At 43.6% G+C, this 22,128-nt stretch overlaps 1 protein-coding gene across 1 annotated transcript in view; it reads right to left on the bottom strand.

Annotated features, from left to right (window-relative positions):
* LOC126235517 (transcription factor collier) overlaps window positions 1-22,128 on the bottom strand; it is a 600,438-nt gene that overhangs the window by 489,890 nt on the left and 88,420 nt on the right. Inside the window, exon 2 of the mRNA XM_049944238.1 lies at window positions 10,705-10,858. The gene's annotated coding sequence lies outside the window, so the exon portion shown is untranslated. The remainder of the gene's footprint in view (window positions 1-10,704; window positions 10,859-22,128) is intronic.

Genomic DNA, 22,128 nt, shown 5'->3' with positions numbered 1-22,128 from the left:
CTACGGTGTTACCCGCGATTAAATAGTTATCAAAAAAAACAAAAGTGCCTCGGTTTGTATTTATTCCAATCTTCTATTAGTCCATCTCCTCCTTAGCCCTCTTCCTGTCTATTTCCCCCTTCCTCCTCTCTCTGTCCCTTCCCTCATTCCCCCTCTCTCCTCCTTTCCTCCCTCTTTTCCTGTCTCCAACTCTGCCCTGTCCCGTCCATCTCCCTCTCCATCTCTCGCGGATCATCTCCCCCTCCCTCCTCTTTGCTCATCTCTTCCTCTTCCATTTCTCTGTCCAGTTCGTCCTCACCCTCTCTCTATCCGATTCTTCCTCCCTCTCTCTCTGTTTATCGCCTCCTATCCCTCTACCTGTGTCCATCTCCTGCTCTTTCACTGTCTGTCCATCTCCTCGTCTCCCCTTCTCTCTCTTTCCACGTTATTACCCTAGTGCAAGGCTGGCGGTTCTTAACCCATGGTAATGTACACACATCAAAAAAAGTTTTACATCACCCCGATTCTCAGAAATCCTGAAGATAGACGTAGACTGTGCATATTGTATCAAACGCATAGTCCCTATGACTTTTCAGAGATGCCACAAAACCCGCCAAACCATGTAAACAACCATGCATGAGCAGCGCCTATTAGACAGAGGGGGTACTACAGCCGATCAGTTCCAGTCGTTCCACCACGAAGGAGGTACACGGCTCGTGTTGTCTGTAGTTCAACCATGCCTAGACGGTCAATACCGCGGTTCGATCGCGTCCGCATTGTTACTTTGTACCAAGTAGGACTGTCAAGAAGGGAAGTGTCCGGGCCTCTCGGAGGGAACTAAAGCGATGTTGTTCGGGCATGGAACAGATACAGAGAGACAGGAACTGTTGATGACATACCTCGCTCAGGCCACCCAAGGGCTACTACTGCAGTGGATGACCGCTGCCTACCGATTATGGCTCGGAGGAACTCTGACAGCAACGCCATCATGTTGAATAATGCTTCTCGTGCAGCCACAAGACTTTGTGTTACGACTCAAATTATGCACAGAAGGCTGCATGACGCGCAACTGCACGCCCGACGTCAATGGCGAGGTCCATCTTTGCAACCACGATACCTTGCAGCACGATACAGATACGCCCAACAACATGCCGAATGAACCGTTCAGGATTGGCATCACGTTCTCTTCACCGTTGAGTATCTCACATGCCTTCAACCAGACAATTGTTGGAGACGTGTTTTGAGGCAACCCAGTCAGGCTGGACGCCTTAGACACACTGTCCAGTGAGTGCAGTAAGGTGGAGATACCCTGCTATTTTGGGGGTGGCATTATGTGGGGCCGAAGTACGCCGCTGGTGGTCATGGAAGGCGCCGTAACGGCTGTACAATACGTGAATGCCATCCTCCGATAAGGTAGTGCAACCATTTCGGCAGCATATTGGCGAGGCATTCGTCTTCATGGACGACAATTCGCGCCCCCATCGTGCACATCTTGTGAATGGCTTCCTTCAGGATAACGACATCACTCGACTAGAGTGGCCAGCGTGTTCTCTAGACATGAACCCTATCGAACATGCCTAGGATAGATTGAAAATGGCTGTTTATGGACGGCGTGACCCACCAACCACTCCAAGGGTTCTACGCCGAATCGCAGTTGAGGAGTGGGGCAATCTGGACCAACAGTGTCTTGATGAACTTGTGGATAGTATGCCACGACGAATAGAGGCATGCTTCAATGCAGGAGGACGTGCTATTGGGTGTTAGAGGTACCGGTGTGTACAGCAATTTGGACCACCACCTCTGAAGGTCTCGCTGTATAGTAGTACAACATGCAATGTGTGGTTTTTATTAGCAATAAAAAGGTCGGAAATGATGTTTATGTTGATCTCTATTCCAACTTTCTGAACAGATCCGTAACTCTGGGATCCGAGGTGATGCAAAACCTTTTATGATGTGTGTATTTATGTACCAAATTAGCTTGAAATCGTTCCAGGGGTTTAGTATAATCGTTTTTATCCGTGGCTTTGCCCGTGCACAGACATGTCAGGTATATTACACATGTATTTATACACATATTTAACCTGTGTCTTTGGCGAATTTCGCCATGCTGTTTCGTTTTCTCGCAGCTCAGTATTTATGACGTCATATCTCTTGAACTCTGCGTCGTACAATGATACATTTTGGTAAATAGAATCAGCAGCATATGTGGATCCTGTATGAGAAATTTGATACTAATATACTTAATAGCAAAGATGTAATAAATTTAAACATCATACCTGATGCAGTAGTTTATGACGTCATGTCTCCTGGGCTATGTATCGTAGAATGACGTAATTTTGCTGCTACATTTAACATGTTAATACTATCTGCAAAATATGTCTCGGGTACAATTATTAGCAAAGAAGTCATAAATTAAAAAGTCATTCTTCATGTGACAGTTTTACTGCATGAACAGCGCAACTGTAGTAACTGTTAAATTTCTATCCTTCCGTCATTTGTGGGGGCTGTCGGCGAGAATTCTCAAATACTGGATGAGTATCGGTATTCAAGCGTCGTACACACAATCTTTCGCTTTTTAATACACCTATATATGAGATTCTTCAGTTATAGAATTTTATAGCAAGAAAAGTTCTATATATTTTTAAAACTACTTACAAAACGTGTGGGTGGTAAAGCCACAGTTCATCGGTCGTGCACCATCCTGTGTCTAGAACCGGAAGAAAGTTTTTACAACGCAACATGGGATATTTGCAAATTAACTGAGTTTCGTTAATGTCTTAACGGTTTCACTTTTCCTGAAAACGGGAATTTTTGTTAGTTTCCAGTAACCTCAATTTCAAAACATATTTAACTTATAAATGGCTTTTGATAATACACACATCATAGAAAGTTTTTTATCACCCCGATACATCGTACAGGTGTGTTGCCATTGTGACTGTTCCTTTATTCATAGGAAGATCATCCTTGACGTCACACACAGATAGTTAGAACCCTGATTACCGCTAGAACACCTCACTCGAATGGAGTGCAGCATTACAGTTGAAACTAAAGCAAAAGTAGGGACGCATGAGGGACGTCTGTTCAACAACAGAGTGAACATCCATCATGCCACGGGGGACAATCGCAACAGATGATGTGCTTCGCATAATCACGTCACTCGCTGAAGATATGTCAATCGTGGAAGTTGCTTGACGTGTGTGCTGGAATCAAAGTCAAGCGGTGCGGACGCGGGATTGGTTCCAGTTTGAGACGTAGTGTAAAGGACTTACACTGCACGGGCCGTCCACGTTCGACAGGTCTACAGGGTAATCCATATCTAGGACTCTGAGTCAAAGGCACAGTGGGTCGACATCTCGAGAACTGAGTACGGCATCCGAAGAGGCTAAGCACGAGACGTATCGCCTCAAACCGCTAGCAGGCGATTGCACGATGCGAATCTCCGCCCCCAATGACCACGGCGAGCACCATGTCGTACACCATAACATCTGTTACACATGGGTAAGAAATCATGCAGAAAGAACGTCCCTGGACTGGTGTCGGGTGTTGCTTATGGACGATATCCGCTGATACGGTTTCCTGGGACGGCGTTATATGGGGTGACCGTACACCTGTCGTGGTTGTTAAGGATAATCTCACTGCTCTACGGTAGAGGAACGAGACTCTGCAACGAACAGTAGGACCGTAAAACCAAAATTTTCCGGACGTCAAAAGTGACCACCTACTCTGCGCGCCTTACACAGAATCTCCACTGAAATGTGGAACAATTTGGACCACTGCTGGCTTCATGATCTCACCGATGATATGCCACGGTGGATTCAGGCCTGCATCACAGCGAAAGGACATTGCACCGCGTATTAACATTGCTTTAACATTGCTAAGGACTGTTGTGGGAAAAGTAAGGACTAAGGGAAACAGGTGATTTTGTTACTACAGAATTCTTTTTGTCTGGACATATTGCAAATGAATATACACCCTAAGAAGGAGAAAAAAAAAGCGACGCAACACGAAGGAATTATTCGCATGGGAAGAAAATCTGTAGATGTGATGTGTATGTAGAGACAAACAAATTATTACTGTTTCAGAAGAATTTGATGATCTATTCAGGAGAAGGAGCTTTACAAATTGAGCAACATAAATTACGCTTTGGTTCCCTCTGGATTTGGCTTGTCATTGATTGACAAGAGTTGCTGGATGTCCTCCTAAGGGATGTGCCAAATACTGTCCACTTGAAGCGATTATATCGTCAATATCCCGAACTGATTGGAGGGCCCTACCAATAACGCTCCAATCGTTCTCATTTGGGGAGAGATCCGGCGACCTTGCTGACCATGGTAGTGTTTGACAAGCAGGAACACAAGCAATAGGAACTCCCGCCCAGTGTGGGCGGGCATTACCTTGCTGAAAGGCAAGCCCAGGATGGCTTACATGAAAGGCAACAAACCGTTGCGTAGAACATTGTCGATGTACAGCTGTGCTGTAATACTGCCACTGATGGCAACCACAGGGGAACTGCTACGTAAAGAAATCGTCTCCCAGATCTCACTCCAAGTTGTCGGGCTGTATGGCGAACGACAGTCAGGTTAATATCCTACCGTTTTCCGGGACGTCTCCACAAACGTCTGCTGCCTGGAATCTCATAAACTGGAGTAGAACTGCCTTCAGTGACAAGTCCCGCTTCGAACTGATCCTCCGTGACCTGCGAAGACATGCCTGGAGACGACCCAGAAATTAGGAAATTTGTGGTAAGATAGAGACCAAGCTGCTGAGGTCATCGGTCCCTAGTCTTACACACTACTTAAACTAACTTATGCTAAGAACAACACACACACCTATGCCCGAGGGAGGACTCGAACCTCCGGCGGGAGGCGCCGCGCGGTCCGTGACATGGTGCTCCAAGCCGCGCGGCCACAGCAGGCCCGGAGCTTACATTTCAGTAAGATAATGACCGCCTGGACACAGCGATAGTTTCTACAGCTTGTCTTCTTGCTTGTCAAACCCTATCTTGGTCAGCAAGGTCGCTGGACCTCTCCCCATTTCAGAAGGATTGGATCATTATGAGAGAGGCCCTCCGATCAGCTGATGACTTTGACGCTCTATTGCCCCAATTGGACCTAATTTGGCACCATATCCCTCAGGAGGTCATCCAACAACTTTGTCAATCAGTGAGAATCCGAATAATGGCCTGCAGAAGTGCCAGAGGTGGACCAATCCGTTATCGACTTCCTCAACTTGTGAAGCCTTCTCTCTTGAATAAACCATCCCATTTTTCTGAAATTGTAGTCATTTGTTTGTCTGTACATGTACGTAGCATCTATCAATTTCCGTCCAATTCCGATAATTTCTTAGTGGTGCTTCATTTTTTCGTTTTTTCTTTTGGTCTGTATACGCGTGCCTCAGAGGCATTTTCTCTGTACCACTAATTTAAAAGTAAAGGGGCGATGCAAAACGTATGCTGATGTGTGTACTGCTGCTTAATTTGATTTAACTTACGGATTATTGAGGAATAGAGGAGCAGTAATGTAACAGACAGACGACCAAACACAGTACTGTACTGTAGTGACACTTGTAGCTTTCTTCGGTTGCGGTGACTTCATCGAATGTGAAATGTTAGGCACGCGCTTTGTAGTGGTTGGACGCTGAAGAAACGTAGGCTCTAGCTGGAGAACAGTGAAATCTCTCACGGGTTTGCAGGCGGCAAGGGGCGAGAGATTGCCGGGTGCCGGTGAACGCCGAGCTATCGACTGCTCGCAGGGGTGGGTGGGGGCCAGGCTGCCGGATGATAAATGCGCTGCTCGACTCGCGGCCTAATCTTGCGCGCCGCCACCAACACAATTACACGGCCCGCCCTGACCCGGCTGCTCGTGCGAAAATATTTGCATACAGCGCCGCCGCAGTAATCTGCGTACCGGCTCCGCTATCGGCGTCGCCAAGGAGACGTGTGCTGCTGTGGAAAGCGTAGGCCAACACTGGCTGCCACTGGGTGGCATCTTTGTTTTTGTCATTACTGATCCTGTAGTTCCCCTGCTCAGTTTCTAGCTGATCTTATGGCAACGACTCGACGCACTAGTTATCTGCATAACCAGATAAAAACATATCATTCGTTCCCATCGCTAGTGAACACGAACTGACACTGTAAATTAGTTGCTATGTCAACAAGTACAGTGAAAGGGTACACAAAAATCGCCCGTCTTGTACAAGGGTCATTCCGAAACAAATGCTTTCTCTTTTGTTGTGACTTTTGAGTATCCGAGCTGGATGATGTTGCTATAGTCTAATTTTTGAATCTTCACGCTAATGTCCTGTTGGTTTCGGTGTTTTGCGACAGACACCAGCACGAGGGGAGCGTTCCACAATGGCGACTGACGTCGAATAGCGTAAAGCAGATATACGTCGCCGGCCGGTGTGGCCGTGCGGTTCTAGGCGCTTCAGTCTGGAACCGCGTGACCGCTACGGTCGCAGGTTAGAATCCTTCCTCGGGCGTGGATGTGTGTGATGTCCTTAGGTTAGTTAGGTTTAAGTAGTTCTGATTTCTAGGGGACTGATGACTACAGATGTTAAGTCCCATAGTGCTCAGAGCCATTTGAACCAGAGATACGTCGTTGAATTCCACACTTCAAGATAAATTGTGTCAATTGAAATTCATCGCCGCCCTCCACAGGTATGTGGGGACCATACAAAAGACGTGAGTAATGTGAGGTGGGGGGTACTGCGTTTCAGTAGTGATGAAAAAGATGTGCACGACTAGGACGCCCCAGTCGACCCTGTGCAGCTGCCAACTCTCATAATCAACAGTATCACGCCTATATCACCACTACCAACAGAGACGTCCAGTTGCGCAGCGAGGTGTTTAATTGTGATCCGTCGATCACCTCGAATGACAGTGTCCGTACGTTCCAACACTGCAGGAGTCACAGCTGTGTGCCGCCTGCCGGCGTGCGGGAGATCGGACAGGTTTGTGAAACCTTGTTGCGCTGATGACAGACGCCTCGTTCAACGACTCATCGTGCTTTTGTTCACTGCCATGTATCCGTAGACATTCTGCAAGCGCCTATGAATAACTGCGATGCTCTGGTTTTCCGCAAAAAGAAACTCAGTGATCGCTCTCTGCTTCGAACACACCTCCGCTACAGACGCCATTTTGAAGGGTATGTATAGCGCCCCGCCACCCATCGGAACTTTATAAAACTATAGGGGCTGAAGCGGGAATATTCTACGATGTCCCACAACAAATTCAGATTTTGTTCTACTACATATATTCTTAAAATGTGAATATTTTTTGTTTTTATTTCCTTTCAGTTTCTAATGTATGTTTAATTTATTATTATTTCCATAGTAATTGCTGAAAACAATAACTGCTGTTTGTAATATGGAATCTGTTTTGTAATCTACATGAAAAGCTGTAAAATTAATGACCTGTTATAAAATGTAAGGCAACAGGTCTCTAAATGAGCAATAAATCAAATCAATTGCTTATCGAACGCCCCTCGTTAAGTTCTCTTCCGCGCAACGTCGCAGTCGCAGTCGCAGTCGACAGCTTCAGAGTGTCACGCTTGAGGCCATGTCATGAACTATAGGTGACTCTAGCTTTCTTAATTTCACGGCAGCGGTATTTCCAGTGGAACCATCCTGGTTTTCGCCTTACGCTATTAGGCAAACCATGGGAAAGCCAAACATAAATTGTCAAACGCATATTTGAATCCTGCCCCTACCGTATATGTGTACTGCTTCTTATAACTTCGTCTCTTGCCACAGCTGTGGCGCATCTTGTACTTCCCTACTGTGAACGACAGGCACCGCTTTCTGGCATCTTGCGGAAAGGATTTTGTCCAACTTGAAGATGATGGGTCGGACTTCACATAATCCATCTAAGTGGGCTGTGGTGGAGGCCTTCTACGATAGCTTAAAGCCCGCCCTGCTAGCCGCGCGGTCTAATGTGCCACTTCCCGAGCTGGAAGGCGTGCCGATCCCCAGCACAAATGCGCCAGGCGGATTAGTGTCGAGGTCCGGTGTGCCGGCCAACCTGTGGATGGAATTAGGCGGTTTTCCATCTGCTTCGGAGAATGCGGGCTGGTTCCCCTTATTTCGCCTCAGTTACACAATGTCAGCGATTGCTGCGCGCCGGCCGCGGTGGTCTAGCGGTTCTAGGCGCTCAGTCCGGAACCGCCCGACTGCTACGGTCGCAGGTTCGAATCCTGCCTCGGGCATGGATGTGTGTGATGTCCTTAGGTTAGTTAGGTTTAAGTAGTTCTAAGTTCTAGGGGACTGATGACCACAGCTGTTAAGTCCGATAGTGCTCAGAGCCATTTGAATCATTTGATTGCTGCGCAAACACTGTCTTCACGTACTCGTACACCATAATTACTCTACCACGCAAACATTTGGGTACACTCGTCTGGTATGAGACTTTCCCGGGGGGTGTCCACTGGGGGCCAAACTGCACAATAATCCTGGGTTCGGTGTGGGGCGGCGGTAGGGTGGGTGGACTGCTGTAGTCTGTTCTGGGGATGTGAACCACTGAGGGCTACAGCGGGACGAGGCCTCTCCGTCGTTTCTAGATCCCTGATTCAATACATAATACACAATGCTCGCTTAAAGGGGAGTGATTTTTCCACGACGACAAATATTCTCAGGGAGCTGTCGGAATAAACTTTGAACAGTTCTGGTGGGAAGCTGCATTTTTCAGATGAATTCTATTAGCTGGAGCAGCAATCGAGCCATCAAATAGCAGCATTCTACTGTAGATGTTGATTTGCTGGCAGGGTCAGATGTTAAAACAGTTTCGTGGAGTTGCTTGCTACATGTAAAAATGTGCTCAGAGCGTCAGACTTCTCCCAGGAGGACATTTATTATTGTCTTGGTCCATAAATTCGAAGCGTTTTTCCGTAAGTTTGGTCCACCCCGATAGCTGAATGGTCAGCGTGACGGACTGCCTTCCTACGGGGCCCGGGTTCGATTTCCGGCTGGGTCGGGTATTTTCTCCGCTCAGGGACTGGGTACCGTGTTGTCTTCATCATCATTTCATCCCCATCCGGCGCGCAGGTCGACCAATGTGGCGTCGAATGTAATAAGACCTGAACTAAGGCGGCCGGACGTGCCGCGTAAGGTGCCTCCCAGCCAATGACGCCAAACGCTCATTTCCATTTCCGTAAGTTTGATAAACACAGCAGATATACATAACGGAGACTTAAGTTATCAATATTCCAGGAGTGCTAGTTCTGCAAGGTTCGTAGAAGAGCTACTGTGAAGTTTGGAAGATAGGAGACGAGATACTGGCAGAAGTAAAGCTGTGAGGACGGGGCGTGAGTCGTGCTTGGGTAGCTCAGATGGAAGAGCACTTGCCCGCGAAAGGCAAAGGTCCCGATTTCGAGTCTCGGTGTGGCAAACTGTTTTAATCTGCCAGGAAGTTTCATATCAGCGCAGACTCCGCTGCAGAGTGAAAATCTCATTCTGGAATATTTATAACAGTTTGCCAACGCTTGGGTAACTTTCGATCGCACGACTATAGAAATCACATGGTTTTGAGGCGAAGAACTCGTCAAACCATGTTCGGAGCACATTTTCATTCGGAAACGAAGTTCCTCCAGGGTTATTCAATAGAGAGCAGAAAATCCGAGGGTGCAAGATAAGGTGATTAAGGTGGGTGCGGAATGACTTGCCAACCAAACTGCTGTGTAAGTGTTTTTGTGAGTCTAGCAGAATGCGCACGGGCGCTATTGTGGATTAGCATCATTTCACTCAGACTTCCCGGTTGTTCTTGGATTGCGTCTGCAAGAAGTGTCATTTGTACACCACACCATCGCTGTTCCACCACATACATAACGTTATCTTTTGTGGAAGCGCTCAGGTGTTTGTAAGGTGAACTGTTGCTTTGTTTGGGCTTAATCATTCTTTTCTTTTCCTTATGTATTCTCGACAACAGTAACAATACAGGATAGGAATAGTCGAAATCCGGCCGTTGTGGCCGAGCGGTTCTAGGCGCTTCAGTCTGGAACGCGCGACCGCTACGGTCGCAGGTTCGAATCCTGCCTCGGGCATGGATGTGTGTGATGTCCTTAGGTTGGTTAGGTTTAAACAGATCTAAGTCCCATAGTGTTCAGAGCCATTTGAACCAATGGTCGGTATTGTTCAGGAGCCAGCTGATGACGAGTCAGCAATATGCACATATGACCACCCGCTGTTTTTTGTGATTTTGGGTTAGAGCGTACGGTATCGCGACACCCAGTTTTTGAACCCTTCCCAATGCATGCAAATGTCTTACGATGGTGGAATGATTACAGTTCATTACATTTGCTAGTTCTCGAGCACACTGATGTTAATCGTTGTGGATTAAGCCCCCTGAACGTGGAGAGTCACTAATGTCAAAATGGTCCTCCTTAAACTATTCTCTTGCCCTCCTGTGTGCAGTGGAATTATCCCCATACTTGGCGCAGATGTTTCTGTCTGCCTCTGCTGCTGTCACTCCTTTGATGAACTCAAACAGAAAAACATGTCTGAAATGCTCCGATTTCTGCACTTGGCACTTCATTTTCAAGCGTCCACAGCTCCGCTCTGCATCTCCAAATGACAAAATGAGAATATGAAAACTCAAATAACAACAATGAACTACAAGTAAAAAGTGACAATCGATAAATGAACCGTGGCAACTGGAATACCAACATGCGAAACAGAAAGGCTGCGACCCTATGCACCAAACAAATAGAAGGAGACGGCGCCTGGATGTCTCACCTGGTCCTTCTCGATGAACCCGATGAAGGCGGTGCGCTCGATCTCGACGGGCTGGCCCGCGCGGTCGTACAGCGCGATCACGAAGTGGAAGAAGTTGGACTTGCGCAAGTTGCTGGGCGGCTGCTTCTCGAAGTGCGCGCGGCCGATGCCCACGCTGCAACACACAACGCCACACCGAGACCTCAGTACTCGCCTCGCTGCAACTGGGCAGGAATTTCAGAAACAAAGCGCTAGCGAGTGAAGTAAGTCTGCTGCACTGTCGCTCCTAAAGACGCGGCAGGCGGGGCTGTTACGCATCAGAGAGGGTATTATGGATTATTGACAGTATGTAGCACCGGCAATATCAGGTAATAACAAATTACTACACGTCGCATACTGTAAACAAACAAATGAGTGTTCCATAAAAAATTAATTAAGCCCATCACGTGCTCACACGCTGTCGAAACACTGTGTGGTGGCGACCTGCATCACGCTATATAGATGGAACACGAATTTAAATGACTTTATCATTGTGCACGATCGTCCATATTAGTATCAGCATACGTAGAGTTGTTAATACCTATTCGGTGACAAAAGCCGGTGTGCGTAAATGAGGTGGAAACATAAAAAAAATCTCTTTCACATAACGGTAACGTAAAGAAGCGCTGCACAGAATTAGACATCGAACTGAAGAAGATAAAAGCAAACGACGGAGAAGATTTATAGGCCTATACCAACATATTCTTGCGTACTGCAGATTGCGTTCATGGCCATAAGCAAGAAGACAACGTCCTGCCATAAACTCATACTGCAAATATCCACAGAAATGCAGAAAAAGCTTTTCAAATGCCATTTGTGAAACAGAAATTCTGATACCTCACGAAAACTAAGCAAACATAACTGGATATATAGAAAGAAGAGAGAATCGATACGTTGTCGTGTAAAAGTATACGTAGATATACAGAGGATTGTATTCCAAGAAGTTTTAAAGCTGGGTACCGAAACGTCCACACGACCAAATCCGTCGAGAGGCCTAGGTGTACTCTCGGGAGATAACACTGCTGGAAAGACTTTCAGAATCTACTTTTGACTGATAATGAACATGGTAAACTAGAGATGATAAAAAAACTCTCTTCTTCTAGTCTTCTTTAAATATCGAACCTTTCCGAAGTACCTAACGGAGTGCCGAAAAAAAGCACTACACGTTAAGAACTAGTGCCCTTCCTGCGTGTTTCAGCTGAGTGGTCACGCTGGTTTGCCTAACTTCCTCTCAGCTTTATAGTGTAAGTAGGCTGTTTAGGTTTTAATGTTGGTAACGTCACGTAGCGCTCTGTATCAAAATCACTGGCTGTGCTGTGTGCAGTCTGTGACTGGTTGGCATTGTTGGAATTTCGCTATTGTAGTGTTGGGCAGTTAGATGTGAACAGCGCGTAGCGTTGCGCAGTTGGAGGTGAGCCGCCAGCAGTGCTGGATGTGGGGAGAGAGATGGCAGAGTTTTAAGAGCGGACGATCTGCACGTGTGTCCGTCAGAAAAACGAAATTTGTAAGACTGGATGTCATGAACTGATATATATATTATGACTTTTGAACACTATTAAGGTAAATACATTGTTTTTCTCTATCAAAATATTTCATTTGCTAACTATGCCTATCAGTAGTTAGTGCCTTCAGTGGTTAGAATCCTTTATTTAGCTGGCAGTATTGGCGCTCGCTGTATTGCAGTAGTTCGAGTAACGAAGATTTTTGTGAGGTGAGTGATTCATGAAAGGTACAGGTTAACGTTAGTCAGGGCCATTATTGAAAGTCAGATTGCGTTGCGCTAAAAATATTGTGTGTCAGTTTATGGCTCTGAGCACTATGGGACTTGACTTCTGTGGTCACCAGTCCCCTAGAACTTAGAACTAATTAAACCTAACTAACCTAAGGACATCACACACATCCATGCCCGATGCAGGATTCGAACCGGCGACCGTAGCGGTCTCGCGGTTCCAGACTGTAACGCCTAGAACGGCTCGGCCACCTCGGCCGGCAGTGTCATTTTAGTGATGATCGGAATAAGTAAAGAGAGAAATGTCTGAGTACGTTCAGTTTTGTTCCTCTGTTTGAAAATCAAATAACGTAAGGGGTTTACCAGCACAGTAATTCATAAATTTTTCTAAGGGGACGTTTCAATAGTTATTAACAATGCAGCAATGCAGGCCAGTACTCATAGATTCATTAAGAAGAGATATAAGGGAAAAATGGTTCCAATCCGGTTTGTGAACTCTGCTTCAATGTTTCATAGCGATTCAGTTTTATTAAAGTCTCAAAAATTGAATTAAAAAAGGGATAATGTTAGGCTCAGTCAACATATTTATGCTACACTGGTTTTCCTGTTGCGGGGATCTAACAATTAGTTCCAAGCAGAAGGCAGCATTCATAGGTTTAATTTCTTAAACTTGAAATTAATCTCTCTTCGTATGTCAGATTTCCGAAATGTTCATGTAGTTTACTTGAGACTCGACCATCAAGCTGATGCTGTCGAATTCTAGAGTATATTTCATTCTTCGTCTAATGGAGCATTCAGTACACGAGGTGTTAGCATATCGACAAGAATACAACGCTGTAAACGTATCTGTTCTAGGGTAGGGAAAAGCTTCTCAGTTGTATAAAATGTCAGTATGTGACAGCCATTTGACAAGAGGAAATAACTGGTGAAGATATCAGCAGAAAAACAAATACTTCAAGGGCAGCCAGAGTTAGAACACAAGACAATTCCAAACAACTATGCAGAACACACGAGCTAAAAGTCTCCATAGATCGTAGACAATGAACAAAATACGCTGCGCAACGTACTAATCAACATAACTAAAAAGTTACGAAAATTTCCTTTTTATTCATTATTTTGAGAGAACGTTTCAGGAAAGTTATTTAGAGTATTGAATGATTTATTATGACCTAATACGACATTAAAACAGTGAACGAAGTAAAATAAGAAAGGAAAGAAGGCGCAAAGAGCTGTACGCAACGTGGGTAACGAGTGGAAAGAACGAGAATGGTTTGGCTATATGCGTCTGAAGGTAACGGTCGACGACGAGAGGTCAGACAGTATTGATGATTCCTCTGCAGAATGATATTACACGTTTTAGCATCTTCTTTCGTAAATATGCCAAGAGCGCCGCTTCTTTAGCATATTGGGGTCATCTAAATATGCCATCATTTTGCAATAAAATATAACATTCTGTATTTCTAACGTTCACAAATAACAAACTGAGAGTTGGCATGTGACTTTTTAAAGTGTCAGAAAGTTCAATAGCTAAATTCAGTTATTGGCCGCCTTCTTCAAGGAACCATAACGGTGTTCGCCTTTAGTGATTTGTGGAAACGATGTAAAATCAGGATGGGTGGCCAAGAATTTGAACTCTGTTGTTCCTAATACTAGTCCAGTTATAACGCTTACGGACCTCTTCAGTTTAAAAGCCCATCACGAAGGTTATTAAGTAAGTTACCTTGCTGACTGCCTTGTATTTGGATGTTCCGCTTTAGTTAGCACCACAAAAATAATAGAATAGTCTCAGATTAAATGTGATAAGGTCGTATAATTGTGTTTGAAGCTAAAATGTTTTGGTGTTTCAGCCGAGAAATATTTCTCTCTTCAGTCTGGAACCGCGCGACCACTACGGTCGCAGGTTCGAATCCTGCCTCGGGCATGGATGTTTGTGATGTCCTTAGGTTAGTTAGGTTTAAGTAGTTCCACGTTCTAGGGGAAGCAGTTAAGTCCCATAGTGCTCAGAGCCATTTGAATTTTTATTTCTCTCTTTATGTGGTTCTTGGGGTCTATCCGCAGACGGTTGTATTTGTTTTAATCAAATTATTTTTTCCACTTGTATCTGTTGTATGCTAAGTGCTGTTGTTACCTACATTTTTCGGACGTTTCATCAGTCAATACTTTAATGAGAAAACCTAAAAATGCCGAGACAGTGTACCCTTTAAAAGCTAGATTTTCATGTAAAGGAAGGGTTTATTTTTTCTGTTACTAAATTACTGGCGTAGGCCGTACGTAGGAGACACCTAAAGTTGCCTAATTTACAAATCAGATAAAGCATATGGAGCTGTGCCGTCTTTTTTTGTGTCCCAAAATCAGATTAGATGCCATGAGAATAGTAAAACAGAAACGAGGGCAGCTCTTGGGCGAAAACCTGATATACATTGAAGACAATGTTTCTACTAAGTACTGCCTGAAAAAAGGGCTACACATTACTGAATCTACATGAACATGCCCACCTTGCTTTGGAGATCAGCCACTGCATTTCGTGTCTGTGGAATAAGACTACAACACAGAGTGCTATGGCGCAGAAGAATTGCGTTCCGTGAGACAAGAACCGTTAGGGACGGGACGGTCGCTTTTACAGATGCAGAAACGGGGTCCCTTGTGGTCAGCAGCGCATGTCAAGCTTTTGTGTGGCGGGGTGTGCCCTCCCTGACAGGCGACCGCTAGGACGGTCCAAGGCCGCCGACAACGGGGGGAGCCCATGCCACTGCACGGCGCGTGCTCGCAGGCGTCCCGTCCTGTGCCAGCTGGCTATTCAAAACATTCTCTCTTTTCTTTAGACGTGTTAAAGGAGGAACGATGCAAGTCAGGACTTTATTTAGCGTTCACCTCTCGACAAGGGCTGTCCAGTTCAGTGTGATGAGGCTCATCTTTCATCCCAAGAGCTTAGTCATTTGTTCACACAAGCTATAAAAATGATATTTACGTAGAATCTATCCTGAAAGTGTCCCCCTTCGCTTAAATGATACATGTAGTTTTTATAACACAGATGTCTGCTGACCATCTAAACATTTAGTTATCTAATAAACAAATCCTTACAGTCGTGTTCACACCAGTCAAATGAGCTGATTCACTAGACAATAGACGCACACACACACACACACACACACACACACACACACACACACACGCACACACAGACACACACAAATCTCTGAACGACATTCGTGGAAATATCAGCGATAGATATCATGTGTTCAATATAAAAGCCTGTTTTTGGAAACTTCACTTAACCAATGCGTTTCATTCCATTAGCAACAATAAATTATTCCATGATAATAAACTCTAGCACTGATAGCAAATTACCATCAACAAACTGTGATTACAACCATCAAAAAATACTGATATCCTGCACGAATTACACTGACGGGGAAAAATCCCAACAGCAAGAAATAATTGATGTAGAGTAATAAAATTTCTGTAATACGTTTGCCTAGGTAACATATTTGAGTGATTAGCGCTGCAAGATCACAGACTAATCTAAGTGCGAGATAAGCCATTGCAAAGGTGAAATGCTGGTACATCAATAACCGGCGTAACCGCCACAATTTTGATCGCAGCTGATCAAACGTGCATGCGTTGTGTTGTACAGGTGCCGGATGTCAGTTTGCGGGATGGAGTCCCATGTCTTTTGCTCTTGTCACCGCGCAGGATTAGCCGAGCGGTCTAAAGGCGCTGCAGTCATGGACTGTGCGGCTGGTCCCGGCGGAGCTTCGAGTCCTCCCTCGGGCATGGGTGTGTGTATTTTTCCTTAGGATCATTTAGGTTAAGTAGTGTGTAAGCTTAGGGACTGATGACCTTAGAAGTTAAGTCCAATAAGATTTCACATTTTTTTGCTCTTGTCGATCAATACAAGGATGGTTAATGTTGTTTATAGATGAAACTCGTGCTGTCCGATTATGTCCCATACGTGCTCGATTAGAGACAGATCTTGTAATCTAGCAGGTCAAGGCAACATGTCGACACCCCGTGGAATGCTGTTGATGAATGACAGCATAACAGGTCGAATCCCTAGACCGACGCACAGTTTTGCAGTCAGGATGCCTGGGAAAACGTGGAGAGCGCTCCTGCTGTCACACCGCAACCTCATGGACTATCTATGCATGCCTCACGGCCGGTCCACATTCCCATTGAGCGCAAGCTATCAACTGTCCCTGTCCACGCTCTCCATATTCGCTCTTTGAGATTCCCACAGGAGGTCGGACATATTTGTGCATCCGCACTGAAGAAGATGGATCCCTTTCCAGGCTAGGACATTCAAATTACGTGAATGCGTAGTGTCTGTTTTTTCGAAAGGCCGGCTGGTGTGGCCGAGCGGTTCTAGGCGCTCCATTTTGGAACCGCGCGAACGCTACGGTCGCAGGTTCGAATCCTGCCTCGGGCATGGATGTGTGTGATGTCCTTAGGTTAGTTAGGTTTAAGTAGTTCTTAGTTCTAGGGGACTGATGACCTCAGATGTTAAGTCTCATAGTGCTCAGGGCCATTTGAACCTTTTTTTTCCGAAGGAATAGACACCACGCACTCATTTAATAATTCAGAATAGCATTAACGTAAGATGGTTATTATTAACATAGTTCTGTATGTATAGGTAACTGTCTCTTCGATTTACTACTTATCGAACAAACAACGTATAAGTCTGTGTCCTTGACTAAATGTTAGTAAATACCTTTTTTTTCTGTGGCTTCGTTTAAGTCAAGCGATATTAAAATTTGGCTGTTTCTGTGCGTAATTTCTATGACTGACATTTTATTTCTTGTACAAAATTGCAGGTAACAATGAACGTTACACAGACATTGAGTCTAACTGATCTACCACCAGGTGACAAAATCAGGAAATGGACAGATGATCGGGCTTGAACGTCCGTTCGATGACGATGTCACGACAGGCGGTAACACGCGCTAGGCTGGGAGAGAGTGAGAAGGAAATCGGCCGTGTCCTTTTCAAAACAATCGTGTTGGTATACGCTTTAACTGAGTCAAGGTAACCATAATAAATCCAGATGGCAGGGCGGGAATTTGAATATCGCTATTCCCCGCTGCGTTAACCACTGCGCCGCTTCTCTCGGCCGTGACAGATTGTGTGTGTACACCAGCAACGGCCGTGAATAAACCTACGCCTACTGACATATCCACGCCAAGTAGAGAGTTTTTGTTTCTGTTAGTTTTCCCAAGACTGGCTGGAGACAAAGACTGCTGCCTTTCCGAAATAGCCTGAAAAATGCCCAAGGGAGACGCCGCTCCGCTCTTGTGAGGCGTGCAGTGTCGAGCTCCGGCCTAGCAGCCGTCAGCAATGCGGCGAGCAGTGACGAACAGCCAACCCACACCAGGCCTTTCTGGAGCCCCCCGTGTGTTCAACTCTAATCTTCAGATGGGTCCAATAAATCAGCTTAAATCCGGAAATAACACGCTTTCACTAGGGCAAACAATGACCCACCTTTTGACGAGCTTTCCGTCGTCTGAAATGATATTCAGAATCATTCGCTAGCATGCTCAGTGACACATTCTCTCGTCCATGGTTTGAAACGTGACCCTATTTGGGTGAAATGATTTTTTTTCCTTTTTGTTGTGGAGTTTCTTATACGTATTCCGTAAAATTTAAATAATGCCTCCAGTTCTAAACGTGAGTCGTCAGTACTGCAGTAAAAAAAGCATTCTTCCTTTGTTCGCACTGATTTCGTTAGCAGCCTTTAAGGTCAGTGGGTGGCCATTGTCCTTAGTGTGAATTGCCTTGCGGCAGTTGTAAGTAAATGTAAAATGTTCATAAGAAAATTTATCATCTTTAAACGAAGAAAAGGCAAATCTAGGAAGTAATTATTGTGACGATCCTAATTTATACAAATTCAACAGATATGTTTATCAAAATGTGTAGAATGAAATTTCAAATAACACACTACGAAGAGCAAATGTGCAATGCTAACGAATTTCAGAAATGCGTGTGTGGAAAGGAAGAGTTAGATGACGAAAAATGACAGAATGTGTTTACAAGAAAACTGACCATTTCTGTGTAAAATTCCGAATGAAACTCTTACTAGGGCTATTTTAATCAAGGAAGGATGTTAAGACCGTAATTTCTTCCAGACATTAGTGCACTCAACACGCAGTGCTGTAGCGGAAATTCTAGTTTCAGAGGTGTTCTCTTCCCAGACTGAAGTTCCGGATCTTGGAGATTTTGCTACAGGGGACACAGGAATAAGTGTCGTGCAGCAGAGACGGATTAACAAACAAGTAAAGCATGTGTGCCCCTTGCTTAATATGATCCATTAAAATAATGTTTGACGAGACAATCTGGAAACCATAATAGGACCGCTTCATGCTTCCGAAAAAATGTATTGTTGACTGTGCCATTCTACCGAGTGCTACAGAAGAGTCAAGGCAGACATGTACCGACACGCACCTGCGGGAAAGGAAAAGACTACGTTCCATTAATAGCCGCAAGGAGTTCTTGATAACGCAGCAGTATCGTCAAGTTACAAAGCTTTGCGCTGTCTCAGTAATTCGGTTATATAAGTTGAGTAGCTGACAAATCCGGCATTGTTCGTGTATACGTTCTTCCAATTTTTTGTTAGAAACGGAAAACTGAAGTGTGTTTGTAGTGTAGTATCGAAAAAATTCCATTTCCCATATATTCGTAAAAGCACCTTTTAAATTATGAAGCAGTAGTACAAAGAAAAAATGGTTTAAATGGCTCTGAGCATTATGGGACTTAACACCTGAGGTCATCAGTCCCCTACAACTTAGAACTGCTTACACCTAACTTACACAGATCCATGCCCGAGGCAGGATTCGAACTGCGACCATAACAGTCGCGCGGTTCCAGACTGAAGGGCCTAGAACCGCTCGGTCACAACGGCCGGCAGTAGTACAAAGCAATATGCATAATGTGCAAACGTGCAAGTACAGTATCCAAATTGAAAACACGACCCTGGACAGTATCTGTATGCTGGGCGTAGCTGCTTCGCGTGTCTACAAGGCGATTTTCTAAACGTGTCCATGGCACCTTCCATTTATATATCTTTTGACGGCTATCGTTTTCGCTTACAGCCGTTTGCGCTTCGCGGTAGAGAGATGTCAAAAGCACTGTCAGGTGTCAGGGATTTCCTTAAGTTCATACATAATGCGGCATTTTTTCACATACCTCAATGTTTATGATGTATCTCTTGATCTATGTGTTATATAATGATATAGTTTTACTTTTGAATATATTATGGGCACAGCAGTGATCAATGTCTTATAAATAATTACTATTAAAAACAGTCTTGATCACGATTTATTTAACAAGGTGACCGGTTTCAACCACTACTGTGGTCATCTTCAGACCTATAAGTTGTATACAAAGCTCTAATTAGAGGGCTACATACATTAAACAAAATACATAAAGTTATAAAGCTATAAAACGTTGAATTACCATTGAGTAGGAACCTCTTTCTGTTGAAGAATCACTACTGGAGAAACCAGTGCACGTCTTACTATATATAATGGAGGCTCCACCCACTTCTGACTGCATGATGTCATTATTAACCAATGAGTTATAAGTCGAATTACAATTTAAAATTTCTTAGTTAAAAGACATTGTCAAGAATTAGAAATAAATACACACTAAACTTAGCTTATTAAACAGCTATTGTCAATTAAGAAGCGTTAAAAATATTTAAATATGTAGGAAAATGAACTTCGGTTTGGCAGTACATGGGTTGCCCTCTCAAGGCCTGTCAGTGAACCATTTGGAACCACTGGTTGCTATGGTGACGTTAGACGCCGTTGCAAAGATGAAGCAGCATGCTTTTTTCACTGAAGTTATTGTAAAGTCGATAGTCGAACTAGTGGTTGCCATGGTGAGGACAAACGCCAGTGCAAAGATGTGGCAGCAGGCTTCTTTCCAACGAAGTTGTTGCGAAGTAGAATGGCAAAGACTGTGGCGTCAGACGATCTATTATTGAGCAGCAACTTGTCTTTATTGAAACGAAAAGAGTAAGCTACAATAATCTATAGCTGACATGTATACTACATGCTGTCCAAATACGATACGAAGTAGTTGTCCGTATGTATGAAATATTATCTATGAAGTTGATATGTAGATTACGTGTGCTGTTTTAAGGCATTGCTATTCCTCAAGTTATATGCCAGTAATATAAGCAAATAAAAATGAAAGAATTTGAAATAATAAAATTATGAGCCAGTGTCAAAAATAAAACGACGTAAATTAGCAATATGCAGTCTAAAAGCATAAATGCAAAATTCTAAAACAGATAGTCAATCATAAAATAATGTTTGGTAAAAGACAATTACAATGTAAAGATAAAATATTTGCTAAAAGTCTTTATAATTAAAAGAATATATATAATTTTCTTTAAACTTTCAAGACAAAGGACAGAAGAGTAAACATTCTAAATCAGATCATCGAAAAGCTCAAAGAAATGTTTGTCTTTGAACTGAAGTTGTTCGTTTAAAACAGATAATGGATTACTTTTGTGAAGTGAAAAAATTTTAATTTCTTCTAAGGTATTTAGCAGTGGTCCTTTTGGCACAGTATGTAATATTTTCAAATTGCTAGAAATGCAACCCTCAGAATGATTGTATCCATCAAGATGTTGACCAAATATTGATTTGATACGTGCAGTACCAGTAGTATGTTCTTTGAAACGTGTTAAAAAGTTACGGCCAGTTTGGCCTATATACTGTTTCTCAGAGTCATTACATATTATTTTATAAACGCCTGACTTTTGGTATCTATTTGAGTCTCCAATTGTGTGTTTCAGTTTCATCTGTAGGGGGTTAGTAGTTTTAAATGCTATTGTCACGCTTGTGTTCTTAAATAATTTATTTATTTTATCTGAGATAGGTCCCATGTATGTCATTTGTGTAAATCTCTTCTTGGAATTTATAACAGCATCATTTTTTTCTTGTAATTTTTGATACAACAGATCAACCTGATATCAAAAATTACAAGAAAAAAAATGATGCTGTTATAAATTCCAAGAAGAGATTTACACAAATGACATACATGGGACCTATCTCAGATAAAATAAATAAATTATTTAAGAACACAAGCGTGACAATAGCATTTAAAACTACTAACCCCCTACAGATGAAACTGAAACACACAATTGGAGACTCAAATAGATACCAAAAGTCAGGCGTTTATAAAATAATATGTAATGACTCTGAGAAACAGTATATAGGCCAAACTGGCCGTAACTTTTTAACACGTTTCAAAGAACATACTACTGGTACTGCACGTATCAAATCAATATTTGGTCAACATCTTGATGGATACAATCATTCTGAGGGTTGCATTTCTAGCAATTTGAAAATATTACATACTGTGCCAAAAGGACCACTGCTAAATACCTTAGAAGAAATTAAAATTTTTTCACTTCACAAAAGTAATCCATTATCTGTTTTAAACGAACAACTTCAGTTCAAAGACAAACATTTCTTTGAGCTTTTCGATGATCTGATTTAGAATGTTTACTCTTCTGTCCTTTGTCTTGAAAGTTTAAAGAAAATTATATATATTCTTTTAATTATAAAGACTTTTAGCAAATATTTTATCTTTACATTGTAATTGTCTTTTACCAAACATTATTTTATGATTGACTATCTGTTTTAGAATTTTGCTTTTATGCTTTTAGACTG

The sequence above is a fragment of the Schistocerca nitens genome, chromosome 1 (assembly GCF_023898315.1).
Source record: "Schistocerca nitens isolate TAMUIC-IGC-003100 chromosome 1, iqSchNite1.1, whole genome shotgun sequence".
Lineage (NCBI taxonomy): Eukaryota > Metazoa > Arthropoda > Insecta > Orthoptera > Acrididae > Schistocerca > Schistocerca nitens.
This window is presented reverse-complemented; position numbering and strand designations above follow the sequence as displayed.